The 25,119-nt window shown below is 42.9% G+C and overlaps 1 protein-coding gene across 3 annotated transcripts in view; it reads right to left on the bottom strand.

The window, feature by feature from the left end:
• nr3c2 (nuclear receptor subfamily 3, group C, member 2) overlaps positions 1 to 25,119 on the bottom strand; it is an 84,612-nt gene that overhangs the window by 37,758 nt on the left and 21,735 nt on the right. The window lies entirely within an intron of this gene.

Raw genomic sequence — 25,119 nt, 5'->3', positions numbered from 1 at the left:
AAGCTTCGTGCATTCCAGGGTTTGGTTTCGCATATAAGGAAAAATTAGTCTAATTTCTGATAAAACACTTCCCTTCATGTGCTCACACACGTACACACACGTACGCTCACAAACACACGCGCAGGGAACACAACATGTAGATGGGTACAGGGAGAGAACACCTTGTATCAAAACATTAAAAGTGGCCTCAGCTTCCCCTTCTTTTCGGTGCTAATTACCTCTCTCCCATCTCAATCAATAACATGCAAGGTGATTGTCTGGTTAACATTCTCCTTACATCCTTCATCAAACCAGCTGCCAAGCCCTCTCTCTCCTCCTCCTCCCGGTGTCTCTCTGCCTCGCTCGCTCTCTCTCATGCATGCACATTTCCTCCAGGGGACGAGCTGGAAAGGGGTACAGCAACAGCACACTCAGATACAATCACGACCACTGATCTAATTCCCTCTTGTCCATCTACACACACATTCAATTTGTTAGGACGCTTAGAGGAGTCTCTGGTGAGGTGTTTGTCTGACTAGATCTTTCTGGCACCGGGCCCCCACGGTTTTCAGCTAATGCGAGCGCGAGCGCGTGTATTTGTGCATGCGCAAATCCAATCCATTTCAAGATGTGTTTTTTCAGTGTGTTATTCCGCCGAATATTTCCCCCCATACATCGGCCTTTTCACACCATTGCAATGCGGTGTTAACAAGAAGACAATCCACGGCAGGAAAAAAAAACAAAAAAAAAACCACAGCCCCGGAACGAACGCCGGCCAAGAACAGCACAGGCGGCGCATGAGAGCATGTTTCTAATATCCAGTCAGTGGTCAAACCTTTAATAGTGCCGCACATTAAAACCTTGTCGCTGTGTGCCAGCCTGCCTGCCTGCTGGTCCACCAACAAGGTGACTTCCCCTCCCTCAGAGAAGTATATAGGTCATTCGCTCTCTCTGCTTATGAAACCAGAGCAGACAGGCCAGGCTGCAGTGACTGTGCACCAACGGCTGCCAGTGGCCCAAAACTAAACACAAAGCTAGCAGACTTTCCCAAATCATGGCTGTTTCAGCAGAGATGTCAGCCTTACAGTTTGTCAGCGTGTGCAGGATGTGCAGGAATAATAATGTGAGTGTGTTTTAATGAGCTCGAGAGGGTAAGGAAATGACACACCGAGAAGAAAAAAAAAAAAAAGAAGGTCTCCAGTCAGAATCCAAATTGGGACGTTGAGGTTAAATGGCGTGCGCCTTTCACCGCTGGGCCGCGAGGACATGCTAAATGAATTTCTTTTTTTGTTTGGCTTGTCATTTTCGTGTCTTAAAATATTCTGAGGTTGCAATTTCTGTCTGTTTCAATGAGGGCTCAAATGACGCGATGATGTACCACTGGAAGGAGAAGCATCGTGTCGAGGCTGGCAGTTCACGCTGGTAATTCCTGCGTGCAGGACCTCGTGTCAGCCTTCATCTTTGACTGAAAACAAGAAGCCGGAGTGGAAGATGATAGCTTTTCGTCTTAGGAAACTGCAACGTACAGTATGACACCAAGAAAATCCTAAATTCTCCCCCGCCCCCCCAAAAAAAGTTATGCAGTTGTGCGCAGGCTGCACTTCTGTGCACTGAGACGTTTTTTTTTCTCTCGACCCCTGCCTTCTCTATTTCTGGGTACAGTCTCAGACTAACTCAATGGGACTGACTGCACAGATCAAAGGTCTCATTCTTCGCTCCAGTTGTTGCTTTTTTCCCTTCCTACAGAAAACCCCAGGGCAGCGGTTTCATTGTTTTCGGTGTCCTTTCATCTTTAAAGATAACACACAAAGCTAACAACTGATTTAGTTGCTGTTTATTTCCCATGAGGACACAGATGAGTGCGAGCGCACAATGCCTGCTTCTTCCCACCAACAAATGTACAAGCAGAAATTTGTACCTCGCAACTAACTCTCGCTGCCCTCTTTGCTGCTTGATTGACTGTGACAAAAGTGTTCTTACTGCCTTAAAGACGTTTACTTCTCATGTGGTCCTCACACTGGTCTGTTGCTGATCCCCAATGTTTCTGTTTTTAGCATTTCGAGTTTCCGCGATCGCCCCTGCTGAAAAACAGAAGCAGCTGGGAACAGAATTCGGCTGACATGTTGAAGAAGTACATCGTCGGACGTCAGGTTTGATTTCTGGGCATGGGAAATCGAGAAACAATGCAAACAAGGGGGCCGGTGATAAACACGGCCTCCAACACATGAAGGAACATGAAATACCAGCTCAGTGATTTAAATCACATTTCCCTCCTTAACATAAACCTACATGATAACAACAAAAACAAGCACGGTAGATGGCTTAAATCTAACTAAATACACATAAAGGAGCCTGTTTTCAGCACCTTTGTGATTCATGGCTCAGAATTTACCCGAATCTAGCCAACTGCCACGAACATAAACACGAATGGACCACTTCAAAAGCCCTGCTGCTAAAACTGGTCTTGTTGTGGACCCGGATCCTTTGATTTCAGTGGCATGGATGAACTCTAGACCTCACCTCCCCTGCTGTTCATATTTTAGCTCCATTCATTGCTTACTTTGCTTTTCTCCCACCAGGCAATACCTGGGCTCCTTACAAATGTGTCTAGAGCCAGGTTCGGGCCCTGTTGCCTGTGCAGCAGGTGACCTCCAAACTCAGCTTAGAGGCCCTGGGACAAATGAGAAAAACAAATCCCTAGAGAGGGAGATTATCTTTAAGGGATCAGCCGTGACCTGAGCCACCTCCATGCAACATACTCCTTACATCCGTTCTCCACTTTTTAGCAGCGGTTAGCACCCAGTCAACTCTTGTCACCTTGCTAAGCACAAGAGGGTTTTAACCAATGAGATTACGGAGCTCTGTAAGGTAAACATTGGCATTTCAATTAAAAAGCCTCAGAAACCAAATGAACCGAGATCGTGGGGGCCTGAGAAATTAAACGTGTCAGACAATATCTTATTCAAAAGGCGACCTTTTCCTTTCCCGTGTGATTCAAAAAGGCCTCGCTCCGAATGTAGGTTAATGTACACTGGCGCTGACACATGTTGCCAGCAAACCTACGCATTAGCTGTCACATGTGATCATCTTCAACACCCACCAGTCATTTACAATTCTGCTGGGACAAACACAGAGGAAGAGCAGGCAGGGGGAGTCCGGCATGCGCTACACACACAAACCGTAACACATTAACATACATACTGAGTGGATGAAGTTGGATGATGGAGCTGCCAAGTGGATCCGCCTGGAGTGTTTATTGTATGTACAGTTTTATAGTCTAGTGGCTCACTAAAGTCGCTGGGTACGAAACCACAACCTCATGAAGTGGGCTGTGCGTGGCAGCCGAAGCCAAGTCTCTGGCTGGCTGGGTGCCAGGTGGTTAGCACCACAGCAGCACATTCTGCACATTAGCTCAAGGATTGCTGAAAACTGCTCTCCAGTCAGCCTCTCTATAGCATTTGACAGGTTCAGCAGCGGAGGAGCAGTCGTACACCCAGCTCGAACTCTTAGCCACTCAAGTCCAAACTGCTGCTGACAGCATCAATCAGGAGCCGATCAGGTGATCAACAACTCTCCCCAATGACAGAAATAGGAACTTGGTTCATAGTGCTTTTGCATATTTTATATAAATATCTACATGTTAGTCCTAGGAGCAGGTGCAAAAGAGATTAAAGGATAAATTCACCCCAAAATGAAAACGTATTCAGTATGTATTCGACAGCAATGTTGATGTAAATTCAGGTGAAGTTTCGCAGTCCGCAAAATATTTCTGGAGCTTCACAGCAAAACAGCACTGCAGCAACAACTGAAGTAGATGTGGTCCAGTTATAAAACCTAATAAAAAGAATGAAAAAAGAAATATAGCTCCATACATCCCCTCAGTTGTAAATCAAGTCTCCTGAAACCTGGAGATCTTAAATTGATCCCAAAGTTCGACAGTGCTTCGAGTGTCAAGCTCACACACTTATTTTTTAAATTCCCATCTTCTTCAGCTGTTTAGGAGAATGCTGCAAGGCTGTTTTGCCGTGGGGCTTCAGAAATGTTTTGTGGACTAAGAAACTTCAACCGACTTTACATCGGCACGAGGGTGAGTGGATAATTGCTCGGTTTTCATTTATTGGTGAACGGATCCTTTCCGATCTATTTCCATTGATAGCTCTTCAGACATGGGTTAATTGAACACCACAAAATATTCTGCTGTCGCGCTAGCTCCAGCGCTGCTCAGTAGGAGGTTAATGCCCATCAACCCTGAGCAAATACAATGAATGGCGTAACAGGATTATGAAAACAGTTTGTGCAGCAGCATCGAAACTGCTCATTGTAAAGCTCAACATTATTTTCCACAAAGGTCAACTTCAAGATTCTGACCTCAGAAGTACAAAAGGTCCCAGACATGTGGTACAAAATGCAAAAGAAAAAGAAGGTTAGAGGGCAAAGACAAGAGAGCGCACACACACCCTCACACAACGTCAGGCCAAGCTAAATGTGTCTGTGCAATGACCTTTTTCAAATTCAGTGTGTTCACCTCCAAAGGATTACAGGCCCAGATGGCCACTGGATGAACAATGCAACACCTGCTGAGGGACATAGCGCAATTAGGTTCTCGCAAAAAAAAAAACTACAGCAAAAATAAAAAACCTCAGTCTACACATTGAACTATCGAGGTAACACATACGTGCGTTCTCACTAATCTAACTCCCATCATGGTAACAGCATGATCCAGCCCCCCGCCAACACTAATCTATACAACATCTCCAGTCAATCTCAGTCCCGGTAGAGCACAAAAGGTATCAGCGGTTTTCTAACATGTCTTAATGTAAGCGGGATGATTTTGTATGTTTTCATATGCAAGGCTGCAGTAAATATCCAAATAGTGTGACTGAATTGTTTTCAGAATAGAACAGAGATCTAAATCTTAAAGGTGCAACGCATAACCTACTGAACATTTAACCCGAACTTACACACATGGAAGTATCTAGTGTCATGTTTGTGCACCTGTTTAACTTTGCTTTTCGACCAAACAGGTAAAGTGAAATCGAATACTGTGCATCGTTTACTGACGTTAGCCAGCACCGGCTGTGTCATCAGAACAGGTGCAAACCTGATCGACAATTCTTAATTGTCCCATTTCAGACGGAGTCACGCACCTCTTGAAATTTGACTAGATTGGCCTTAACAAAGAGGAAACACAAGACTACTTTCCTGAAACAAGATATAGAGAGCCGAATTTTTCCAAGCGCTACCTCTTGAATGGCATGGCTGTGTCTCCCACACATCTACCTCCTGCATCTCTATCATAAGGCATGCACCAGGCTTCAGTCATCAGCACGCAATGCCCAGGCTTGCCTTAACACCAAAGTCTGTTTTGTGTGGCGCACAAAGAGACACGTCTTGGTTACGTGCAGAGGGAATAAAACGAGTCAGGCGGAGAGACGGGAACGCAAAAAAATCAAGAGAGAGAGAGAGAGAGAGAGAGAGAGAGAGGCTTGTTTTGACCAAACCCTCATTCATCCTTCTCATCATCATTATACTTACATGTAACACATATTGTGTCCCGAATCACAAATTCCTGTTCAAAACAAGAGGTTAAAAATAACATCAGTCATGGTAACCTTGGCTCAGGTGAGAGCTGCCTCACAGGTATGGCTGACTATTGATGCATATTTAATAAGGTGAAAGATTTGCAGTGGTGCATGTGGCTGCCCTTTCAGAACGGGCGCCCATGTCACCTTTTGGGGCCGGCCATTTCCAGGGATGTCAGCAATGGTGAGGCAGACTGGAAGAGCGCTGAGAACAGGACAGTACTGGAAAGGTAGCAAGAGAAAATATTCAAATTGTATTCTTACCTCTAACAGATACTGTCTCATTTTGCGGTTAATTCTGACAGGCCTCAAAAGATGTAATGATCTTGCATAGAAGCATAAATACAACACTGAATCAGACTATTCTGAAACTGACTCAGTGGAAGCGGTCACGTGTTGATTTGGGCTGAGGGTAAAACCTTTAAATCGATTCTAAAATGCAAAGGTAGCTAGTGTAATGAAGCTAAAATTGGGGTTATACATGGTCTTTTGTTAGAATTACTGAGGAGTCTGTCAGGGGAATTTTAATTATCTGAGGTCCGGAAAGCTTCTGTTTGCTTTAGGATGAGTAGAGTGAGTTGCAGTATTCTAAATGGGATTTAATGAATGCATAAATGATCATTTCCAGGTTCTTTGGAGACAGGAAGTTCTGGATCTTAGAGATTCTGCAAAGTTTATTACGTAAAGTGATACAAAAACTTCTGTAGCTCACAGTGATACTGGCGGAGAATGAACCAAGTTGGGGTGAGAGGTGATTTTGTGTGTCTGGGCTTATTTTTTTTATTATTTTGGATTTGTCTATATTTGGATGAGGGAAATAAGTTCCTGGTGGGGTTGAAATAGAAATACACCTGGGTGTCATCTGCGTAAAAAATTAAATCTAATATGTCTGCAGATTGTGTTTCCTAGATAGAGAAATACAGGGGGGGCAAGGATAGACCCCTGAGGTACTCTACAAAATAGATTGTTTGGAAAATCTGCAATAATTTATGGCAGCACTTAAAATCCTAATTTGGAGATGCAATTAAAATCAGTCCAACACAGTGCCAGAGATGCCAACCAAAAGATTCTCAATTAAAATTGAATGACCTACAGTGGTAAAGGCAGTGGTGAGTCTGAAAAGGGTTAAAACAGTAGTGGTATGCCTAATGGAAATGAAATGGTATGCACCACTCATCATCTGACTACACTGTCCTAACCCTTTTTCTTCAGGCGAGCAGTCACATGCGCACAAACATATTCATCAACATACAGTAGCAGGCGCGCACACACACATATGTAGCATTTCCCACCACGCTATAATTCCCTTCACGCTGCACTTTTAATAACTCATAGCATCAGGTTCTGCCGCTAAGACGCCCTTTTCAAATAAAACATTCGCCCAACCAAATACTCTTGGGGCTCAAAATATCTCCAACATTTTCCAACTGAGGCAAATACTGTCGATTCAGACGTTTCTCTCCCTCCACTCTTTCTCTCTCTCCTGCTCTTCCCCTCTCTGTCTTGTGTATACACTGTATCTCATTGTTTGAGGTGTAAGAAACTCTGAAGATTAGGGTAAATACATGACATCTTGAGCTTATCGCATAAATATTTAAGCATGGGAGACAGGTCTCAGGTGGAGAGGGGGAGGAGAAATATCTCATGTATGCACAGTGTCTTACTCGAAACGTGTGTGAGGGTGACGGGTTCGTCATGAACAGAAGTAATGGTATTTTTTTTTTTAGAGATGGATTTATTTCTTAAAGGTGAATACTTGTGGTCATGATTTTAAAAAAAAATAATATTTTAATTACTTCTTCTATGTGAGCAAGAGTTTAGTCTCAAGTGACATACTGAGCTCTTAAACGGAAGGCCATGGGGATTTACACAGCGAACAAAGGATTCCCTATTGAAATGCAGGCTTTGTGCGGCAGCAAAGCAGCTTGTAGCTCTACATTTTCTATCTATTCACTGTTCTGCTTCATGTTGCGAAACCCGTCTGCGCTAATGAGTGGCTTTATAAGAGGAAATAGAGCGTAATTGGTTTTTCTGAGCGATACAAAGGCATGGGTGGGATCGGGAAAGATGTCTGTCAATCTCACATCAAGCATATAGCTTCCACCCTGACCTGACTGGGACACTACATCCACATTTTTGACACCACGAACTGTGCAGCTCGTTGACGGTGCCTCTGACTCCTCTTTATGTACTCTGCCCCCAGGGTCTGTCTGTCCACAGAGGCTTTATATGAGAAAGCCTGTCATAACAGCCATGTTAGAGTGCGAGGCATGCCCATTTCACTGGGCTCCCTGGCCAAAGCATACAAACTCTGGTTACTGTAAATTCAGGAGAAGTGCCAGGCTGCTATGAACAGATCTGTCACCACCGAATCCCCCCGGGAAACAGAGGTCATAATTTCCATTTAACACCTACTGCTCCTACACAAACATGTTACGGTTTATAGCCTTGCATGTGGAAAGCGTATCTAAAGGAGACATATTTTTTCTGCGTTTTATAACCTAAAATTAAAAAGCCTTTTAAATGCTAAAAGGCCAAAACCTGAAGCTGGGTGCTGCTGCTGTACTAAATAAATCAGCACCAGGCTCGCCTCATCTGATTTAGACAAGATAACCATGATATTGTCAGATGTTTATAGTTCTTTTCATGATTGCATGTCCACAGTATCTAATTTAAAATCCTTATTTTTGCAAAAGTAAAATACTTCCCGTTTAGAAAATCTACAAAATGATGTTTTTTGCAACAAAATCTCACTGTTTCCTTGTGTGGTGTATATTCTTAAGCTCCGCTATGTACACTCCTCCTTCTACCTCCTCGGCTGATTTGACTCAGTCTTCCTCTCGTGCCACCTTTGATTCATCGAGGGCTAACTTTGGCATGCTGCTGAAAGGTCCTTACCCCAGCTGCTGCTCTTTCCCCGAGCCTCTGTAAACACTCCTGCTTTCTAAGCCGTCTCCCCAGAGCTTCTCCTTCAGGTCTCCCCTCTTTTTCCAAAAACACACACACAGAGACACACACACAGACACACACACAGACAGACACACACACACATACACTGCGAGCATTATCCCTGTAATCTTTGCCTCCTGCCGAGGAACTTCTTCTAATTTATGTGGATTAAAGCCATTTGTTGCAGAAGGAAAAGTGTGCCGTCATGGAGCCAAACATCAACATTGTCCTCATACAGGAGATATACATCTTGTATTGTGAAAAAAAAAATCCATACATGTTTAGTCAAACTGGCTCTATTAAACTCGCTGCACCCGACAGCCCCTTTTGTGCCTGGGTTGAACGTACAAAGAACTATATGAAAACTTGTTTTTTGTTGTGATAGCATCAGTTGTTATTAACGAGAAGCAAATGCTGCGTAAATGAATCTGTCTGAGCTCCTCGCCCTCAGCCATCAATCAGAAGTAATACGCTCACCACTGATTTAATTGGGTTAGAATGGCTGCCACAGTGCAACACAATGCTATGTTGCTGCATGTCATTCACTAAATACTGTCTGTACTCCCCTTGCCCCCTTTCCTTACCTGCTGTCTGAAACCTGACACTTGGAGAAGAGGAGTGAGAAAGCAGCGAGAAGAGTTTAGCCATCCCTCACAGCCACAGCTTATGAAGCTGTTCCAACGGTCTGGCACCCAAGGGAGCCATGCTAGTTCAGGTCTGTCTGTGCAGCATTAGCATGTATTCCCTTGGTCTTTGGCCAGGGTAACAAGAGATTCAATTTCCCCATTTCTGGCCCTCTGAAATCAATTGGCGCAGTTAGGAACAGCGGAGTGTGAATGATACAGACTAATTCTCTTGGAGAGGGAGGTTAATGTGAAGTGCACAAGGTCAGTGCTTTTATAAAGGTAACTTTGGCTTTGCCTGCGACTTTCCCTTCTGTTTTTTCCCCCCTCTGTCTTTTTCTTTCTCTCACATGAACACACACACCGAGCCGCAGAGTCCCTCTGTGGTTTCTTTCTCCTTCACTCGTTCACTCTCCCCTTCCCTCCCTCTCTCCCACATAGGTTATCTCACGTAGTCGGGAGTTTTCTCTCTTTCCCACTTTTCTCTCCCTGTTCCCTGCTCCCGTCTTCTGTCACTCCGCTCGCCCTGCATGCTAAGGAAGTGTCTCTTTACACATCTCGGAGGCTCAGAGAAAGCTGTGCTGCAATAATTGGATTATTGAGCAATCGGCAAACAAACATAAGACGCAAAGTGCGGGGATCAATACGGAACGCTTGCATCATTTGAGGTGGTCAACAGCAATCAGAGTACAAGCAGTGAATAAAGGCGTCAGACAACTTGCAGTTCAGGATTAGTGAGTTTAAGAAGAAGGATTGGCGGCGAGACGTCAATAGTTGTTTATTAGACATCAATGGGAATCTTTCCTCAGCACAGACAGTCGCTGTCCTGCTCAATCTGGTGAATTTGGGTGAATGTATGTCGCGAGGCTTAAACACAGCCTGCAGCCAACAACCCAGTCTGTCTGTGGCCAGTGAAATAGCTTTGCGTTTCCGTGAATTAATGTCCAGATGGACAGTTGTGTAGTAATCTTCTGTTCTTCCTGTTTACAGCCAGGTAGTGCTATAAACAAGCTAAATATAGAAACTACATAAACTGTGTGGGGGAGTAAAAAAAAAAAAAAAAAGATGTTGGTGGTTGGACAATAGTTAAATATTCACCAGTCTCCCAGAACCCAAGGTGGCTGCTTCAAATGTCTTGTTCCGTCCAACTAACAGTCCAGTTGGGTTTATTGGGATTATTCAGAGTATTCATTATAGAACCAAGCTTCTGGCACCCCATATTTTACAAAGACGCACAGATGAATTTCACTTTGCCACATGCTGGTTTGACTGAGCCTTAAGAAAACCAGCAATTATTCTCTTTTGAAAAGCTTGAATCAGATCATTTGGGGCATTTTTTGATTAGAAAATGGCTTTTTTTGTACAGCCAGCGGATTTTCTATTTGTAGAGATAAAGAAAAGCTGCAAATCCTCAAATTTGAGAAACTGAAAGCAGATATTTTTTTTGTGGCATTTCTGCTTGAAAAGTAGCTCAAGTTATTACTATATATATATATATATATATATATATATATATATATATATATATATATATATATATATATATATATATATATATTCTTATTTCCAGCTCTATTTTCTTTATTCTGGGATTCCACAAGAGGAGCTTTGTATGATCTACAGTTTAAAACCACTTTTCATTTATCTCCTACTGGACTTTTATGCAGCTCCTCAGTTCATCCTCTGTCTGAAACAAGCTATTTTAGCTCCGGCCCCTTTAAGACACCCCTCCCTAAAAGCCCACATTCTTCTGATTGGACAGTCATCCCCTTGCTGGTGTGCTAAATGGAATATGAAAGCTACAGTAACTGAGCTTGAAAAGTTGTGATATTGCACTGAATTTGATGAGGTTTGGCCTCAGCTATTACTGTATAAAACAACTTTTTAACTTTTTTCACTGATTTTGGTCAAATTGCATCATATTTTATGATTTAAAAAAACTGAGATATATACCGACTGTCCTGATGGACCAGTGTCTTTACTTAACTGGCTGCCATTAGCTAGCTGGCTCAGTTAGCCGTGCAGCTAGCAGTCCTGTCAGCCGACTCTGCTTGGATGGGAGCTCGAAGGAGCAGGGGAGTGTTGGTGTTTACGCCTCCGGTGAGTCGGCTAATAGGGCTGCTAACTGCATGGCTAATTGAGCAAGCTCGCTAACGGCTGCTATGGTTGGCATTTTCCTTTGCGACCAGTAAAGTTATCTGCCCATCAGGAAACTCCATAAATCACTAACAGGTGAATCAGAGCAGCCGGAGGACATCAGCGAGAAAACCGGAAAATATTTCCTCCATAAAATCTGATCCAGATCGGAGTCCTGCATCTCTCTCTGTAGTATTTTTAATGCTTTCACCTGCTAATTAACAAACAAAGGCATAGAAATCTCACTTTCTACAATATAGGATCTTAAAATCAAGCACATGAGCTACGACCGTAACATTTTAGCATAAACTGATGGTTCTATTCACCCAATCCATCACTATTTCAGCACACTGCCTGATGCAGAAGCCTGCAAGCACACAAAACTAACAATTTTCCCCCTGAGATCCCCTGAAACAACAGCAAATCATGCAGTAAATAGCTTATACAGTACACTGTGCATCCACTCACTGTATACAGGTTCCACTATAAAATCAAAAATGACTTGTGAATTCAGAATATGTGCGCAGTTACACAGAGAGCTTTTTCTAGGTCAAGTGAATAAACATTGCCAGTCTTGCATACTTCCTTAAGCAGCAGACAACGGGGGAAGAAAAAAAAAAAAAAAAAAAGAAAGAAAGACTTCCTCCAAACTTTGCCGAGGGAACCTGTTTCACTAACCCTGAACTTCTGGTGTGGAACGTAAAAGTTGAGCTCCTGCCCGCCTGTCAGGTTGTGGCGAGGAGGGTGTCGATAAAAATGTTACATCGGAATTGACACGCTGGCAGTCTTTCGAACAAAAGCCCTGCACTGTCATTCTGCTTTACTGTCTCTCTGAGTGCACAGTGACTGAGACCCTCTCAGTGGTTTCTTTCTTCTGCTTCCTCACCCTCTCTCCCCTCCCCTACGTCACCCCCCCCCTCTCTCCGTCTCCCTCCCCCTCACTCTCTTTCTCCTCTCCCTCTAAAACCCTTATAACATCCTCGGGATTTAAGAGCTTAAATGTCAGTCCCATGATATCAGTGCCATTCAGATTAAGCGCCTTAAATACGATGTAAATGTATAAATGTAGGCCAATGAGTGGGCACCATTCAATCCAATTAGCCGTAATGAAGGCAGTCTCAAGGAATCTCAAAAGCAATAATTTCTAATCATTTTCCTGTGGCTTATTGACTATTACACTCCACAGACAGACAGCTGAATATTCTACCCTCATATAGAGTTTGGGAGATTTTTTTTGTGTGTGTGTAAATAGAATAACTTCAAGTAGAGTCACCAATTCTAGGAAGCTGCATGGTTTGAATCTTTTATGTGATGTCTAAGAATTCGGACATCTCGAGCGCAACTGCGTCAGTGGGCGTCTTTTGTTTCAGGTGCTGGCTCATCAGATGCACAGCAGTAGTGTACAGAAAGAATATAACTAATTGCATCCTTCAGTCTTGACACAAACTTATGCTACAATGTAATCAGAAACTTGATCTCTTCAATGGATTGCCGGACAACTTCCCATTATACGTCAGCTCAAGTTCATAATGGGAACTGTCTCTAAGATTTAAGCAAAAGCTTAATTATTCTGTCTCTCCATGGATGTGGCATGTAGAAAATTAAGGAAAAACATAAAAAAGTGTTTTTTTTGCACTGGGATACCAACATTTTTTGCTGCACACTGCCACTTATGCTGACGACTCCAATATATTTGTGCATGTTTGTTATCTGACAAATGAATGTGTTCTCGCTCCACCAGCGTCTTGAGAGGTGACAGATTCAGACGTTCAGATTCAGGAATGGTGAAGTGACAACAGCAGATGGAATTGTGTAATTATGACAATTCCATGTGTTTCTTTGGGGCCATATTCAAACGCTGTATTTTGTTATTCAATTTGAAGGAGATTTTAGATTTTACTTCTTGATATTGGAGCAATGGGCACACTGGAACGTTTGGAAATGTTTAATGGGAAAACACTTTACTGGATTGAGCATGTATGGAGTACTCAGTTCGAGGTTATTGTGCTAGCTCAAAATCATGTATGTTATGGTTCAGGCAATAAGCGCGCCGGTCACACAAAGAGGCATTGGCTCATTTTGTCACCTTGTCAAAAACTCGGTGCTCATGAGAGTGGGCAAGTGAGAAATTCAAGCTAAACAGAAAGTGAAACGAAAAAGGAAGTGAACCCACAACCCAGGACGCAGTGACGAAGAGCAGCAGATGAAACCCTCAGTCACTTTTCATGCAGTGTATACACCGTGAAGAGTTCACTGTTTGACAAGGCGCAGCAAGTATGCTCGATACTGATGGGGCTCACTCAAGCGACTTTGACCAGTCCCTCACCTAAAAGATCAGCTTTTGTGTCCTGCCCTCCAGAATCGTGGGTCAGTATGATGCAGAGGCAGTCGGAGGGTAAATGGGGAAATGAATCAGTCGATCAAAAGGAAATCAAATGCCAAACATTTTAATAATACATGTATGAGTGGAATTACTCTCATACGGTCATTGTAAGTTGATCATTTGTTTTTGTGTGGCGACAGGACTTCATGATACATCCTTCATTAAGTCATCAGAGTCACATGCTTCATATATGACTTGTGCTCTTATCATAAACTGCAGCAGGTGCACACATTTATTTGGTTCTCAGTTGTTTTGCGATTTCATCATTCATTCATGGGAGATATTTTTTAAGCATACACCAGCACGACGTTATACAGCAGTTGTTTGCGGTTGGTGTGTGTGTGTGAGTGAGTGTGTGTGTGTGTGTGTGTGTGCACCGCGTCTGCCAGCGGAAGCCTCAATTTTTTGGAGAATCAAATATTAGTAGGCTGCATTGATTTTGGAACAAACCTCTACGTTCTTGTGTGAGCTCAGTCCTCCTGCCAAGTTTGTCTGGTCTGTCTACTCACTCTTCCTTTCCAGGCAGGAGAGTCACTTTCTCTGAGCTGTGTTCAACGTGCGGAGCAGCAATTGCTTTGCGTATCCACTTTTTTTTTTTTTTTTTTTTTTTGTCTTTTTCTCAACCCTCCCTGATGACACATTAGGAGAACTCCGACTTGGTGATGAAAATGCATTGAATACATCTTGAATTTTACAAATCTCCAACCCGTTCTCTGTGCGACCCCTGCGCTTGTGGTTCGGTTGTTTGTTTCTTGCTCTTGACACTCAACTTAAAAATGTCAAAGTAAAGCTAAATCTTCGGTTGCGAACGCCCCAGCTGAAGTGGCAGGGAGAGACAGTCGGTTCGCTTAAAACATGCTTTAAAAAAACCCCGTCTGATGCATACAGTTAGTGGCAATGTCTCCCAAGTCACTGGAGACCAGCCGATGGGAAAACATGACAGGAAGGACAAGAGACACTGCGTTCCTCTCTTGCTTGAGGCACCCAACTCTAAAGGGTATTTCCCCCCTTGCCTTTTAAAATAAACAGCATACTGTACGCGGCTTGATGCTTTCTGATGTGCGCTACAGTAGACATGCACTCCAAGAACAAAGCGCCGTGTTCTTCCGACTAATCGGAATGACCTTCTTCTCATTAAAGCGATGGCGATCGTTTTGTGCTCGAAGAGAAAAAAAGCGCCCATGTTCGGTCTTTTCAAACATGACGCTTTGATTATTACAGAGCATGATTCATTTGCCGGCTAAATCAATCTCTCCATGATTAAAAAAGAGAAGAGGATGAGTTCAATGAGGTGTGAGTTGAAGCGTGGGGATTAATTATGGCCGCGTGGTGCTTTATGGCGTCATTCCGCTGCGAAATCTGAACAATATAGAATAAAGTGAAAGGGGACTAACACATGCCCTCTCCCTCTGCCCTCTTCTTCCTCCGTCTCTGCTTATCTCAGATCATCGTCTTTCCCTCTCCGTCCATCCCTCCACGCAGCTCTTTATCAGTCTCTGCCTCTCGATTTTTTTTTTTCCTCTCTTACTGTAAATCTCGGATTCTCAGAGGGACACTGACATAAACCGAACGAGACACCAGCCTCGAAGTTATTTCTGCGCTCCAGTTTTATGTTGCTTCAGTAATAAATGACAGAAGAGGAGGGCTTATTTAACATTTTAGCGAGTTTCATTTTGAGCTGCGTCGGCACGGAGTGTATATATAGCCGGCTGTACACACAATGAGTAAGTCATATCGTGAGGGATATATTTTTTATGAGATTTTATGAGACGTTATTGCCGTTTTCACTTAGAAGACCATTACTAGTGAAAGATGTAGCCTAAATATGTTCATCCAGTTGATTCAAAAATTTCCCGTCTTCCTCTTTTTGCATCCAAAAAGATAATGCTGGCTATTCTCAAGTGGCATGTATTTGGATACTAAAGGCTTTTTATAGCCCTGATGTGTGCTGAAAGCTGTCGTGCACTGGGCGCCACCAGCTCACATGGTGTCCTCTGACAGGAGGAGGCATTCTGCTAAAGAAATGTGAATTCACGTCAAAAGACAGATGCTGGAGAGCGAGTACTACACCACAGCAACTCAAAGAAAAACTATAATGTTTGGCTTCCCAAAAAAATCCTTACCTTAAAGATCTAAATACAAACATCCTAGAGAGAAATGCAACCATCACTGCCTGAAAATGGAAATACAGACTCCTCTTGTGCATCTTTGTTATCATATGAAAGAAATTCAGGATCCATTGCTCCTAAAAATGTGTCATATGCTTGCAAAGTGCTGTTAGACTGCGAGTCAAAACTATTCGCTAGCTTCAGTTTACACCTCCCTTTTCTCACTCATACAGAACGCTATGTCACTTTATGGGTGCTAAAACATTTCAGAGTTACTTTAGCAAACTCATTTTCACTTGAGTGTCCTTTCAACTATTATACATTGATCACATGTAACGTAAGACAGATATAAGTGCTAACTAATACATTATTTGGTACTCAATGGCTTGTATTGGTATGGTATATTCCTTTGTCCAACCAGGAGTGCAAAACCCTTCAAAGACTCATTATTTACTACCCAATGACAAATCTTTACATTTAAGACCCTGGATATTTGCTAATAACATGACTAAAATGATTCATTTGCATTAATGTCTAATAGCAAATTGACAAATTGTTGCAGCTGTACACACTTTACTTTTTAAAGGAGATACCATTTTGAGTACCGGAGCAAAAGGCCAGGGGTTCTCCTTCTCTCTGGCTTCTTTCCTCCTCGCACCAGAGTGTGGAGGAGTGCTGACACACGTGAACATGCTGTAACCCTCTCCTTGGCACGCTCCTTTATGTACAAGAGTCTAATCTGATTTTAATACACTGCAGGGTTAACAGCTGCTGGAGGCAGAGCGCGCTCCGCTCTATGAGGACAGATCGGATCAATTACCCGATCCATCTATAGGCGGTGGATAGAAACTACCCGGTGTTGCCCGTGGATTGGACGAATATATTCTCTTTTAATCAGAGTCACCGCGACCTTTCATCAATGCTGTCTTCCCTCTGACCAATGAGGTGTGAAGAAAGAGGAGTTGACAGGTTTGAATGTCCTTCAGTGTCTGTCCTGTATCATTACCCATCTCTCAAAATAGATCGAAGCTCGCTAAAAAAAGAAATCCGTTGTCATGCATTCGCCGCGCTCGCTGGAGCTTTGAGCCCTCCGTCCAGCAGTCGTGTAGGTTGTGGGTTTTGCACTCACAACATTATCCATGAGTGAAGTCCTACGTTTTTCGTCCTGATAAGACTTCATTCTTAATTACACATCATGAGAGATTTATGGTCGTTTTAACGCACAAATGATTACGTGATCAGGTTGAATCCTTCGATGCGATGACATGATTGGACTTATTCACCATTTACATATCCATCCAACTTGGTTACACACATACAGTAGCTTTATTTACCCCCCAAATCTCTGTAACAATCGTTCACTTTTCAGATTAGAGTAAAACAGACTATCCATTTTCTCTCAAAATCCTACAAAAACGGAAACCACTAAAAGAGAAGCCACACTGAAATATCAACATGTCCGCTAAAACAGCTGTGGTTGTTTACAAGCGCGCGCGCGTGTGTGTGTGTCTGTGTGCGTGCTCATGTACACCCCAAAGGGAGCCACGAGGGGACCGAAACCAAAGGGAGCCCACTGAGGGGGAATAACTAAATCATGCAGCCCACAGATGTTTGTTAAATACCACAATGAGACGGGAAAGATGGACCCAAAAACTGTCGGATTGTTGTGTGGACGGGGATTCTGTCTGACCAGTGGGGAGCACGCATTAGACAAATATGGATCTAAATCTCCGAATCCGTGTCAGCCTGTAGGCCTGTAGCACCGTCAAATGCGAATCAGACAACAGGAGGACTGTAAGCCCTACGCAATGAAATACTTGGCATGTGACGCGCTCATGACAGCCGTGGAGAAAAAAGTTTATTGAGACGTAGCTTAGTTGGAGATAAGGGGTTACAAGCAGAAATTAATTCGGTTAAATCAGTTTGGTGTAAAGTTTTATTAAACTCAATAAGCTTTTATGCAAAGAACTGAATAAAATGGAGTACTTTCCTAGAGGTATTAGTTAAAAAAAAAAAAACTTGTGCCGTTGATAAAGTCCGCTAATGGCTGTCAGTCCTCACGGAAACTCTTTCACGGAGAAAAGACTCAGAATTATTCATGTCTTCTTTAACTGCAGGAAGGTGTGTCATCAAGAGATCGTACACACAGCAGCTTGTACAGTAGCTGCGCCTTCAGGCGAGCTCTGCTGAGGCCAGTGCCTCTCCCATCGCGTCAACACATGTGATGTGCCCTCATTTTCAACACCATTATTCTCAGAGGTTGGGGGTGGGGGTGGGGGGGGGCGGGCTGGAGAAGGAGGGAGGGAATAAACGTGATGCAGTAGACTGAGCATTTGAGTCAGCGTTTTGTCTCTCCATTCATCCAGGGGCTGTGTAAATGGTATGTGTCATCACCTAACTGGGAGCGCAGGTGAGAAAAAACCTGCAGGCCAAACTTACAGGATGCTGTAGTTCATCCCCACCCTCAAACCACTGACGAAGCTCGGCACACACACACACACATTTTTTTAATCCGAGGCCAAAAAAGTACAAAGACGCCAGCGGTAACGCCAAATGATTTCAACAAAATAACTTTGTTTCTATTAGCCCAAAGCCACAGGTGAAACACAGGACGATGGAGCACAGTGGAAGTTACCTGCATTTATTCAGACAGTCGTTCACATGAATCACCGTTATGTGACATGAGTGAGGAGCCAGACGAGCAGCGACCGAAGAAAACAACAAACATTTCGTCTACTGAAAGAATTGGTGTTTTCAAGCGATATGAATGTTATTTTGTTACAACTCAAACTCAACATAACAGTAGCACAGAGTAGCCAAAGTAACCTGGTTAACACTAGTGAATGGTTGCACCCAAACCACCGCCCACTGGAGGAGCACCAGGTTTTGAAGCTCATTTAACGTAGTGACCAAACCGTGTGATTACAATGCCCATGTGATGCACACTGGCCTTATACAAGCTTACACTGTGAAAGAAGCGGCTGTGAGACGGTCTAAGAGAGCTGCAGCATCACATTTTATTAGAAAATCCCCAATCAAGTTATCTGAGGGCTAAATCAGAAGTTTGCCCCTCGGTGGGCGGAAGTCTCTGTGTTGAGCATTTTCATCTTCATGCACCACTGAGCAACTTTCATGGGAAATGGACGGGGCTCCACCTCCACCTCTATCCAGATTTCCCTTGTGGAAAATAGAAATACTGGCCTAAATGGAATTCACACCAAGGACCAGTCTAAAAATGTAAACGGTCCCTCACTGTTCCAAAATACAAGATCTTCCAGTCAACAATTAGGAAAAGTGAGCCACGATCATGCAAGAATAAATAAATGAAAGTCACATTTTCAAGGATCAGTGCTTTGGACCCTACCTATGGCCTTCTTCAGCAACTACACATTTAAATCCCTCTTTCTATAAAAATGGCCGCAGAACGTGACTCGGGCGCTCTATAAAGTATGAATCAACTGCAGTCAGCTTCCTTTTAGATATTACTAACTACTAATAATTATTACTAACTATTAATATAACAAAAATAGAAACTTCAAGATGTTTGTATTTCATGTTCCTGCCAGAAGTTGTTAAGTGCTTTCACAACATGCCCAGTTCATAATTATAACAGTACTGAGCAGTATTGATTAGTCCAGCTAAGTACTGACGCATTTAAGTAGCGCCAGTATCGATATCCGTCAACACTCAGCCCTGCTCACAGGTGTCTTCACAGATGTTTCCACACTCGATTGTTGCTCAGACTCTGTTAGATACGATAGAATATGCACCTACAGCATCTGCTGTACTTTCCTTCTCGCTACTTCGCTGTCTAGATTCTTCTCACTTGGCAGTAAACACACACATACGTACTGTACATTTGCACAAATACAGCGAGTGCTATACTTTTTTTCTCATTTTCTTTTTTTTTTTTTTTACAGATTCTCTCTCTCTCTCTCTCTCTCTCTCTCTCTCTCTCTCTCTCTCTCTCTCTCTCTCTCTCTTTTTTCTCCACAGTATGGTAATTTTTTTTCTTGTTCAGTTCCTGGCACCTCTCCAGTGTAATCACTAAGGGGAAATCACCCCTTGAAACACTTGTGAGTGTTTGGCCCTTAATTCATATTGCATGAAATGAGCATGCAGCTTTGTTCACAGAGGGAAAAAAAAAAAAAAAACGCCATGCCTTCAGTAGAGCTTGTCTAATACAACCCACAGATGGGAGCTCTAATAACTAAAGCCGGGGCCGGGAGAATAAAATAACAATAAAATAGGACCTGTACCTCATCTGTGAGTTAGTTATTTTCAGATTGAGACACCTAGTGATCTACTGACATGTAGTATTTAGTAAATGGAGCAGTAAGAGCGCAGCCGTCCTGCTGCACCTGCTGATAATCCTCACCAAATGACATATTTTACCGTCAACACTGGCATTCATTCCGAGTTGTATTTTCGTACATGCATCAAATCTAAGCCCAATAAAAAGAAAAATAGCTGCGTAATGCTACAATTCTTCACCGGTGTCTCACTAACTATGTCTGCTGTTTGGTGCCCGGAAAATATCAAGCCGTGGGTTTAGACTAGAAGAACGAGAATAATGAATCATCCAGCCGTAAAATCAAAACAAAAAGCTGGAAGATGCTAAAAGGTTCTGTGAAGCTGAGAGGAACTGCAGAGTCTGAGAAATATTGATTAGTGCAAATTTAAAGCTGCATTACTTGGGGGAAACCAAAAAGAAAAATGGCTTCAAGGGTTCGTTTAATTGTCACGTCACAGTTCGGGGATGTATTACAAAATGTAAGTTGTATTCCCTTCGCACTACACAATAACAAAGACAAACTATTCTCATGGTGGAATATTAAGGGTGAGTTCGGGAGCATTACAGCCCGAGAAAAGAAGCTACTGCATAGTCTGGTTGTGCGGCAGGGGATACTGATGTACCTTTTGCAGATGGCAGGAAATTACCAATATTCCAAATGCTCTGTGCATACACTGGAAATCCACAAGAAGATGTCCCAAGTTGTAGAAATATACCATTAATCCCATTTCTAATGATATTTTCCTTCCTCATGGGTTACCTGACAAACACATATACTGTAGATTTGGTGTTTCCCAAACATAGACTTAACCAGCTGCCAGGGTATATGAGCCGCCGCCAAACCATACTTGGCAACTCATTTTCTGCAGTTCGAGAGGGCAATGCCATCCACAATCGATATGCTAGTGGACAGTCTTTCCTTGCTCTACCCCTCCTCTTCACTGTCAATCACAAATGCTCTGCAGAGAAACACCCAGAGAGAGAGAGAGAGACCTTCTCTGGTATAACCTACCCTACTGAAGCATTTACAGTAGGGAGGCAATACTAAAGAGAATACCTTCTCTGATTGTGATGCGACTTCTCCTATCCTACTTCTCTTTTTTTTTCTTCTTCTTTCTCGCACAAGCTGGTAGGCGCACCTGGTTGTTGCGATGTCATTCGGTAGCACAGTCTACAAAATTAACGACAGGCTTCCTCCACACGCGGCTCACCTGCTGTTGTGGAAAAAAATGAAATCAGGGGTGAGAGAATCAAGGTGTGTGTTTTGGCTGACTCTATAAAACATGCTGCCGACGGAAGAGAGTCAACAGGGCAGGGACATACTGGGAGGGAGGAACAGAAAGGCGAGGACTATATGGGAAAACTTTCTTACTTTCAGCCACAGGTACACACTGATTAAATGCGTAAGTAGGCTGTCAATTTTTTTCCCAATTAATTTGTGTTTTTTTTTTTCTTTCTCCTGCGGTTTAATAACTGTGGCGCCATCAAGCTCAATTAGACTCTAACAGTCAACCTATCCACTCAACCTGTCAAACAGGCAACCCCAAAAGCGGTTGAAACATTATCAGCTTCACACCTGAATAAGAAGCTTCCTCCTGGTGAGCCTGAAATACTACGAGACACACATGTCACTGGAGCGAGTGGGTGTAATCAAAATGGAATGAAGGAAGAACTTAAGGCATGTCAGCTACATTCACAACAAGCAGGATAACATCCTCCTCCACCAGTAAGCCGAAAGAAACCCTGCGCGGTAGGCTGCCCCTCCTCTCCGGCTGGAAAGAAAGATCTTTCAGTCGCAACATTTTATGATAACAACACAAGGAAGCAAACTCTCTTACAATAATGGAGATAGATAGATATAATTGTTCAAAGATGACACACTCTCTTGGCAGGTGTTAACCATTGTTTGGGAACGACCAATGATAATGAATGGATCCACATGTAGTACAGTTGTGCAAAATGCAGCTTGTTCTTGTCTCTCAACTATTTCTTTTATTTATTGGAGGGGTGTTATCTATGGTGCAGACCAAAGTGACTCTGAAGAGCGAAATAAACACGATTTAGCGCTAAGTGATGCACGCAAGTTCTGGAAATTGGACATCTGGCCACGAACGCTGCATTAGTGCCAAACGGTGCCCTAAAATATGTTTCTGAATATATCTGAGGTGTGAAACAGGCAATAACAGAATCTTGATTCGTATTTGAAGAACATTACAGTATTTGTACGCGGCTTGATGCTTTCTGATGTGCGCTACAGTAGACATGCACTCCAAGAACAAAGCGCCGTGTTCTTCCGACTAATCGGAATGACCTTCTTCTCATTAAAGCGATGGCTAAATCAGAAGTTTGCCCCTCGGTGGGCGGAAGTCTCTGTGTTGAGCATTTTCATCTTCATGCACCACTGAGCAACTTTCATGGGAAATGGACGGGGCTCCACCTCCACCTCTATCCAGATTTCCCTTGTGGAAAATAGAAATACTGGCCTAAATGGAATTCACACCAAGGACCAGTCTAAAAATGTAAACGGTCCCTCACTGTTCCAAAATACAAGATCTTCCAGTCAACAATTAGGAAAAGTGAGCCACGATCATGCAAGAATAAATAAATGAAAGTCACATTTTCAAGGATCAGTGCTTTGGACCCTACCTATGGCCTTCTTCAGCAACTACACATTTAAATCCCTCTTTCTATAAAAATGGCCGAAGAACGTGACTCGGGCACTCTATAAAGTATGAATCAACTGCAGTCAGCTTCCTTTTAGATATTACTAACTACTAATAATTATTACTAAATATTAATATAACAAAAATAGAAACTTCAAGATGTTTGTATTTCATGTTCCTGCCAGAAGTTGTTAAGTGCTTTCACAACATGCCCAGTTCATAATTATAACAGTACTGAGCAGTATTGATTAGTCCAGCTAAGTACTGACGCATTTAAGTAGCGCCAGTATCGATATCCGTCAACACTCAGCCCTGCTCACAGGTGTCTTCACAGATGTTTCCACACTCGATTGTTGCTCAGACTCTGTTAGATACGATAGAATATGCACCTACAGCATCTGCTGTACTTTCCTTCTCGCTACTTCGCTGTCTAGATTCTTCTCACTTGGCAGTAAACACACACATACGTACTGTACATTTGCACAAATACAGCGAGTGCTATACTTTTTTTCTCATTTTCTTTTTTTTTTTTTTTTTAAAGATTCTCTCTCTCTCTCTCTCTCTCTCTCTCTCTCTCTCTCTCTCTCTCTCTCTCTCTCTCTCTTTTTTCTCCACAGTATGGTAATTTTTTTTCTTGTTCAGTTCCTGGCACCTCTCCAGTGTAATCACTAAGGGGAAATCACCCCTTGAAACACTTGTGAGTGTTTGGCCCTTAATTCATATTGCATGAAATGAGCATGCAGCTTTGTTCACAGAGGGAAAAAAAAAAAAAACGCCATGCCTTCAGTAGAGCTTGTCTAATACAACCCACAGATGGGAGCTCTAATAACTAAAGCCGGGGCCGGGAGAATAAAATAACAATAAAATAGGACCTGTACCTCATCTGTGAGTTAGTTATTTTCAGATTGAGACACCTAGTGATCTACTGACATGTAGTATTTAGTAAATGGAGCAGTAAGAGCGCAGCCGTCCTGCTGCACCTGCTGATAATCCTCACCAAATGACATATTTTACCGTCAACACTGGCATTCATTCCGAGTTGTATTTTCGTACATGCATCAAATCTAAGCCCAATAAAAAGAAAAATAGCTGCGTAATGCTACAATTCTTCACCGGTGTCTCACTAACTATGTCTGCTGTTTGGTGCCCGGAAAATATCAAGCCGTGGGTTTAGACTAGAAGAACGAGAATAATGAATCATCCAGCCGTAAAATCAAAACAAAAAGCTGGAAGATGCTAAAAGGTTCTGTGAAGCTGAGAGGAACTGCAGAGTCTGAGAAATATTGATTAGTGCAAATTTAAAGCTGCATTACTTGGGGGAAACCAAAAAGAAAAATGGCTTCAAGGGTTCGTTTAATTGTCACGTCACAGTTCGGGGATGTATTACAAAATGTAAGTTGTATTCCCTTCGCACTACACAATAACAAAGACAAACTATTCTCATGGTGGAATATTAAGGGTGAGTTCGGGAGCATTACAGCCCGAGAAAAGAAGCTACTGCATAGTCTGGTTGTGCGGCAGGGGATACTGATGTACCTTTTGCAGATGGCAGGAAATTACCAATATTCCAAATGCTCTGTGCATACACTGGAAATCCACAAGAAGATGTCCCAAGTTGTAGAAATATACCATTAATCCCATTTCTAATGATATTTTCCTTCCTCATGGGTTACCTGACAAACACATATACTGTAGATTTGGTGTTTCCCAAACATAGACTTAACCAGCTGCCAGGGTATATGAGCCGCCGCCAAACCATACTTGGCAACTCATTTTCTGCAGTTCGAGAGGGCAATGCCATCCACAATCGATATGCTAGTGGACAGTCTTTCCTTGCTCTACCCCTCCTCTTCACTGTCAATCACAAATGCTCTGCAGAGAAACACCCAGAGAGAGAGAGAGAGACCTTCTCTGGTATAACCTACCCTACTGAAGCATTTACAGTAGGGAGGCAATACTAAAGAGAATACCTTCTCTGATTGTGATGCGACTTCTCCTATCCTACTTCTCTTTTTTTTTCTTCTTCTTTCTCGCACAAGCTGGTAGGCGCACCTGGTTGTTGCGATGTCATTCGGTAGCACAGTCTACAAAATTAACGACAGGCTTCCTCCACACGCGGCTCACCTGCTGTTGTGGAAAAAAATGAAATCAGGGGTGAGAGAATCAAGGTGTGTGTTTTGGCTGACTCTATAAAACATGCTGCCGACGGAAGAGAGTCAACAGGGCAGGGACATACTGGGAGGGAGGAACAGAAAGGCGAGGACTATATGGGAAAACTTTCTTACTTTCAGCCACAGGTACACACTGATTAAATGCGTAAGTAGGCTGTCAATTTTTTTCCCAATTAATTTGTGTTTTTTTTTTTCTTTCTCCTGCGGTTTAATAACTGTGGCGCCATCAAG

This window comes from Acanthopagrus latus, chromosome 1, assembly GCF_904848185.1.
Source record: "Acanthopagrus latus isolate v.2019 chromosome 1, fAcaLat1.1, whole genome shotgun sequence".
In the NCBI taxonomy this organism is placed as follows: Eukaryota; Metazoa; Chordata; class Actinopteri; order Spariformes; family Sparidae; genus Acanthopagrus; species Acanthopagrus latus.
This window is presented reverse-complemented; position numbering and strand designations above follow the sequence as displayed.